Source organism: Coregonus lavaretus, assembly GCF_964263955.1.
Source record: "Coregonus lavaretus genome assembly, chromosome: 25".
Lineage (NCBI taxonomy): Eukaryota > Metazoa > Chordata > Actinopteri > Salmoniformes > Salmonidae > Coregonus > Coregonus lavaretus.
In genome coordinates this window covers 22682231-22689815 of record NC_140012.1, presented here as the reverse complement: position 1 = coordinate 22689815, position 7585 = coordinate 22682231, and positions in this window count along the sequence as shown.

Below are 7585 nucleotides of genomic sequence, written 5' to 3'. Positions count from 1 at the left end.
AGGGAACACTTAAACAACACAATGTAACTCCAAGTCAATCACACTTCTGTGAAATCAAACTGTCCACTTAGGAAGCAACACTGATTGACAATACATTTCACATGCTGTTGTGCAAATAGAATAGACAACAGGTGGAAATTATAGGCAATTAGCAAGACACCCCCAATAAAGAAGTGGTTCTGCAGGTGGTGACCACAGACCACTTCTCAGTTCCTATGCTTCCTGGCTGATGTTTTGGTCACTTTTGAATGCTGGCGGTGCTTTCACTCTAGTGGTAGCATGAGACGGAGTCTACAACCCACACAAGTGGCTCAGGTAGTGCAGCTCATCCAGGATGGCACATCAATGCGAGCTGTGGCAAGAAGGTTTGCTGTGTCTGTCAGCGTAGTGTCCAGAGCATGGAGGCGCTACCAGGAGACAGGCCAGTACATCAGGAGACGTGGAGGAGGCCGTAGGAGGGCAACAACCCAGCAGCAGGACCGCTACCTCCGCCTTTGTGCAAGGAGGAGCAGGAGGAGCACTGCCAGAGCCCTGCAAAATGACCTCCAGCAGGCCACAAATGTGCATGTGTCTGCTCAAACGGTCAGAAACAGACTCCATGAGGGTGGTATGAGGGCCCGACGTCCACAGGTGGGGGTTGTGCTTACAGCCCAACACCGTGCAGGACGTTTGGCATTTGCCAGAGAACACCAAGATTGGCAAATTCGCCACTGGCGCCCTGTGCTCTTCACAGATGAAAGCAGGTTCACACTGAGCACATGTGACAGACGTGACAGAGTCTGGAGCCGCCGTGGAGAACGTTCTGCTGCCTGCAACATCCTCCAGCATGACCGGTTTGGCGGTGGGTCAGTCATGGTGTGGGGTGGCATTTCTTTGGGGAGCCGCACAGCCCTCCATGTGCTCGCCAGAGGTAGCCTGACTGCCATTAGGTACCGAGATGAGATCCTCAGACCCCTTGTGAGACCATATGCTGGTGCGGTTGGCCCTGGGTTCCTCCTAATGCAAGACAATGCTAGACCTCATGTGGCTGGAGTGTGTCAGCAGTTCCTGCAAGAGGAAGGCATTGATGCTATGGACTGGCCCGCCCGTTCCCCAGACCTGAATCCAATTGAGCACATCTGGGACATCATGTCTCGCTCCATCCACCAACGCCACGTTGCACCACAGACTGTCCAGGAGTTGGCGGATGCTTTAGTCCAGGTCTGGGAGGAGATCCCTCAGGAGACCATCCGCCACCACATCAGGAGCATGCCCAGGCGTTGTAGGGAGGTCATACAGGCACGTGGAGGCCACACACACTACTGAGCCTCATTTTGACTTGTTTTAAGGACATTACATCAAAGTTGGATCAGCCTGTAGTGTGGTTTGCCACTTTAATTTTGAGGGTGACTCCAAATCCAGACCTCCATGGGTTGATACATTTGATTTCCATTGATCATTTTTGTGTGATTTTGTTGTCAGCACATTCAACTATGTAAAGAAAAAAGTATTTAATAAGATTATTTCATTCATTCAGATCTAGGATGTGTTATTTTAGTGTTCCCTTTATTTTTTTGAGCAGTGTATAATTGTTGTAAAATTGACTGTGTCCATAAAATGTAAATAGTATGTATAAGCTGGAAGTAGAGGCCTAAGCATTGTTGTTCACTCGTTTACTCCAATTAGGGAAGATGTGGTGGGGTTGGAAAGTAATAAAGGGAAATATTTTTTTTTAAAGGATATATACACTGCTCAAAAAAATAAAGGGAACACTTAAACAACACAATGTAACTCCAAGTCAATCACACTTCTGTGAAATCAAACTGTCCACTTAGGAAGCAACACTGATTGACAATACATTTCACATGCTGTTGTGCAAATAGAATAGACAACAGGTGGAAATTATAGGCAATTAGCAAGACACCCCCAATAAAGAAGTGGTTCTGCAGGTGGTGACCACAGACCACTTCTCAGTTCCTATGCTTCCTGGCTGATGTTTTGGTCACTTTTGAATGCTGGCGGTGCTTTCACTCTAGTGGTAGCATGAGACGGAGTCTACAACCCACACAAGTGGCTCAGGTAGTGCAGCTCATCCAGGATGGCACATCAATGCGAGCTGTGGCAAGAAGGTTTGCTGTGTCTGTCAGCGTAGTGTCCAGAGCATGGAGGCGCTACCAGGAGACAGGCCAGTACATCAGGAGACGTGGAGGAGGCCGTAGGAGGGCAACAACCCAGCAGCAGGACCGCTACCTCCGCCTTTGTGCAAGGAGGAGCAGGAGGAGCACTGCCAGAGCCCTGCAAAATGACCTCCAGCAGGCCACAAATGTGCATGTGTCTGCTCAAACGGTCAGAAACAGACTCCATGAGGGTGGTATGAGGGCCCGACGTCCACAGGTGGGGGTTGTGCTTACAGCCCAACACCGTGCAGGACGTTTGGCATTTGCCAGAGAACACCAAGATTGGCAAATTCGCCACTGGCGCCCTGTGCTCTTCACAGATGAAAGCAGGTTCACACTGAGCACATGTGACAGACGTGACAGAGTCTGGAGCCGCCGTGGAGAACGTTCTGCTGCCTGCAACATCCTCCAGCATGACCGGTTTGGCGGTGGGTCAGTCATGGTGTGGGGTGGCATTTCTTTGGGGAGCCGCACAGCCCTCCATGTGCTCGCCAGAGGTAGCCTGACTGCCATTAGGTACCGAGATGAGATCCTCAGACCCCTTGTGAGACCATATGCTGGTGCGGTTGGCCCTGGGTTCCTCCTAATGCAAGACAATGCTAGACCTCATGTGGCTGGAGTGTGTCAGCAGTTCCTGCAAGAGGAAGGCATTGATGCTATGGACTGGCCCGCCCGTTCCCCAGACCTGAATCCAATTGAGCACATCTGGGACATCATGTCTCGCTCCATCCACCAACGCCACGTTGCACCACAGACTGTCCAGGAGTTGGCGGATGCTTTAGTCCAGGTCTGGGAGGAGATCCCTCAGGAGACCATCCGCCACCACATCAGGAGCATGCCCAGGCGTTGTAGGGAGGTCATACAGGCACGTGGAGGCCACACACACTACTGAGCCTCATTTTGACTTGTTTTAAGGACATTACATCAAAGTTGGATCAGCCTGTAGTGTGGTTTGCCACTTTAATTTTGAGGGTGACTCCAAATCCAGACCTCCATGGGTTGATACATTTGATTTCCATTGATCATTTTTGTGTGATTTTGTTGTCAGCACATTCAACTATGTAAAGAAAAAAGTATTTAATAAGATTATTTCATTCATTCAGATCTAGGATGTGTTATTTTAGTGTTCCCTTTATTTTTTTGAGCAGTGTATAATTGTTGTAAAATTGACTGTGTCCATAAAATGTAAATAGTATGTATAAGCTGGAAGTAGAGGCCTAAGCATTGTTGTTCACTCGTTTACTCCAATTAGGGAAGATGTGGTGGGGTTGGAAAGTAATAAAGGGAAATATTTTTTTTTAAAGGATATATACACTGCTCAAAAAAATAAAGGGAACACTTAAACAACACAATGTAACTCCAAGTCAATCACACTTCTGTGAAATCAAACTGTCCACTTAGGAAGCAACACTGATTGACAATACATTTCACATGCTGTTGTGCAAATGGAATAGACAACAGGTGGAAATTATAGGCAATTAGCAAGACACCCCCAATAAAGGTCTGGTTTTGCAGGTGGTGACCACAGACCACTTCTCAGTTCCTATGCTTCCTGGCTGATGTTTTGGTCACTTTTGAATGCTGGCGGTGCATTAACTCTAGTGGTAGCATGAGACGGAGTCAACAACCCACACAAGTGGCTCAGGTAGTGCAGCTCATCCAGGATGGCACATCAATGCGAGCTGTGGCAAGAAGGTTTGCTGTGTCTGTCAGCGTAGTGTCCAGAGCATGGAGGCGCTACCAGGAGACAGGCCAGTACATCAGGAGACGTGGAGGAGGCCGTAGGAGGGCAACAACCCAGCAGCAGGACTGCTACCTCCGCCTTTGTGCAAGGAGGAGCAGGAGGAGCACTGCCAGAGCCCTGCAAAATGACCTCCAGCAGGCCACAAATGTGCATGTATCTGCTCAAACGGTCAGAAACAGACTCCATGAGGGTGGTATGAGGGCCCGACGTCCACAGGTGGGGGTTGTGCTTACAGCCCAACACCGTGCAGGACGTTTGGCATTTGCCAGAGAACACCAAGATTGGCAAATTCGCCACTGGCGCCCTGTGCTCTTCACAGATGAAAGCAGGTTCACACTGAGCACGTGACAGACGTGACAGAGTCTGGAGACGCCGTGGAGAACGTTCTGGTGCCTGCAACATCCTCCAGCATGACCGATTTGGCGGTGGGTCAGTCATGGTGTGGGGTGGCATTTCTTTGGGGGGCCGCACAGCCCTCCATGTGCTCGCCAGAGGTAGCCTGACTGCCATTAGGTACCGAGATGAGATCCTCACACCCCTTGTGAGACCATATGCTGGTGCGGTTGGCCCTGGGTTCCTCCTAATGCAAGACAATGCTAGACCTCATGTGGCTGGAGTGTGTCAGCAGTTCCTGCAAGAGGAAGGCATTGATGCTATGGACCGCCCGTTCCCCAGACCTGAATCCAATTGAGCACATCTGGGACATCATGTCTCGCTCCATCCACCAACGCCACGTTGCACCACAGACTGTCCAGGAGTTGGCGGGTGCTTTAGTCCAGGTCTGGGAGGAGATCCCTCAGGAGACCATCCGCCACCTCATCAGGAGCATGCCCAGGCGTTGTAGGGAGGTCATACAGGCACGTGGAGGTCACACACACTACTGAGCCTCATTTTGACTTGTTTTAAGGACATTACATCAAAGTTGGATCAGCCTGTAGTGTGGTTTTCCACTTTAATTTTGTGGGTGACTCCAAATCCAGACCTCCATGGGTTGATAAATTTGATTTCCATTGATAATTGTTGTGTGATTTTGTTGTCAGCACATTCAACTATGTAAAGAAAAAAGTATTTAATAAGATTATTTCATTCATTCATATCTAGGATGTGTTATTGTAGTGTTCCCTTTATTTTTTTGAGCAGTGTATATATATATGTGTATATGTATTTGCGAGAAAAAAAACATATGGGGGATTGGAAGTGATGCAGACAATTACATTGATGGAAGTTACAATCTATCTGCAATATTAAAGCTGATCTACCCCCTAAAATAAAATATATATATATATATAAATATAAATAACACTAACAGTTAAGAATGTAACATTTAGTATGCAAATGTTAACAAACCAAACTAAAACATATGGTCAAGAAATATTATTATTCATGGATGGTAGAGGAAAGATAGCAACCTCTGTCCAGTGAAGTCCACAAAGCATATGATTGCATGTACAGTAACAGACAGTTACATGATCTACAGCATGGTCAAGCAAGTTAATGATTCCAACATTTTCGGCCCACTAAACAACTATTGATTTAGAGCTAAGAAAACAGGAGCTGCCTCCACTATTCCAGCACCATTTCAACTTCAACATTTCAACATCATCAAATCACCTCTGCCTGGTCTAATACAGTGACAACTAAAATATACCAAAACAATTTAGTCCAATCAATGTAAGATAAATATGATGTGGCTGTCCATGCTTCTGATTTATGCGTGCGCGTTCGTACAAGTAGAAAAACATGTTGACTCAACCTACTTGTACAGTCGTGGACAAAAGTTTTGAGAATGACACAAGTATTGGTCTCCACAAAGTTTGCTGCCTCAGTGTTGATGATGGCAATTTGCATATTCTCCAGAATGTCATGAAGAGTGATCAGATGAATTGCAATTAATTGCAAAGTCCCTCTTTGCCATGAAAATGAACTTAATCCCCCCAAAACATTTCCACTGCATTTCAGTCCTGCCACAAAAGGACCAGCTACCATCATGTCAGTGATTGTCTCGTTAAAACAGGTGAGAGTGTTGACGAGGACAAGGCTGGAGATCACTCTGTCATGCTGATTGAGTCAGAATAACAGACTGGAAGCTTTAAAAGGAGGGTGGTGCTTGAAATCATTGTTCTTCCTCTGTCAACCATGGTTACCTGCAAGGAAACACGTGACGTCATCATTGCTTTGCACAAAAAGGGCTTCACAGGCAAGGATATTGCTGCTAGTAAGATTGCACCGAAATCAACCATTTATCGGATCATCAAGAACTTCAAGGAGAGAGGTTCAATTGTTGTGAAGAAGGCGTCAGGGCGCCCAAGAAAGTCCAGCAAGCGCCAGGACCGTCTCCTAAAGTTGATTCCGCTGCGGGATCGGGGCACCACCAGTGCAGAGCTTGCTCCGGAATGGTAGCAGGCAGGTGTGAGTGCATCTGCACGCACAGTGAGGCGATGGCTTTTGGAGGATGGCCTGGTGTCAAGAAGGGCAGCAAAGAAGCCACTTCTCTCCAGGAAAAACATCAGGGACAGACTGATATTCTGCAAAAGGTACAGGGATTGGACTGCTGAGGACTGGGGTAGAGTCATTTTCTCTGATGAATCCCTTTTCCGATTGTTTGGGCCATCCGGAAAACACCTTGTCCGGAGAAGACAAGGTGAGCGCTACCGTCAGTCCTGTGACATGCCAACAGTAAAGCATCCTGAGACCATTCATGTGTGGGGTTGCTTCTCAGCCAAGGGAGTGGGCTCCCTCACAATTTTGCCTAAGAACACAGGCATGAATAAAGAATGGTACCAACACATCCTCCAAGAGCAACTTCTGCCAACCATCCAATAACAGTTTGGTGACGACCAATGCCATTTCCAGCATGATGGAGCACCTTGCCATAAGGCAAAAGTGATAACCAAGTGGCTCGGGGAACAAAACATCAACATTTTGGGTCCATGTTGACCAATATTGACTCTTTGCATAAACTGAATGTCATTGTCAATGAAAGCCTTTGACACTTAAGGAATAGTTGTAATTATGCTTCAGTGTACCATAGTAACTACTGACATAAATATCTAAGAACACTGAAGCAGCAAACTTTGTGGAGACCAATACTTGTGTCATTCTCAAAACTTTTGACCACTGTCACACCCTGGCTCTGGGACTCTATATGTTGAGCCAGGGTGTGTTCATTCTATGTGTTAGATTTCCATGTTGGTAGTTCTAGTTGTGTTTATTTCTATGTTGGCTAGAGTGACTCCCAATCAGAGGCAACGAGTGTCAGCTGTCGTTGGTTGTCTCTGATTGGGAGCCATATTTAAACTGTCTGTTTTCCCTTTGTGTTTGTGGGTTCTTGTTCCGTGTTGGTCATTGTTACCGTGAACTTCACGAGTCGTTTCTTGTTTTGTTTATTGTTGTCTATTATCACTAAAGATAATAAAGTTTAAACATGTTCGTTCATCACGCTGCGCCTTGGTCTATTCCCTACGACGATCATGACAACCACGACTGTAGATAAACGCCAATGCCGTCCTCCTCTCTTTCATGTTGACTAAATGGTCTATCACTCTGTCATACAGTACCCGCTTTTATTTTTTGTTGTCTTAGGCTACCTGGCTAAAATGCTTGCTCGCTAGCCTAACTTCCATTCATGGGCAACGTTAGTTAGTTAACATTAGCCTTCTACATCTAGTTACATATTGAACTTCCA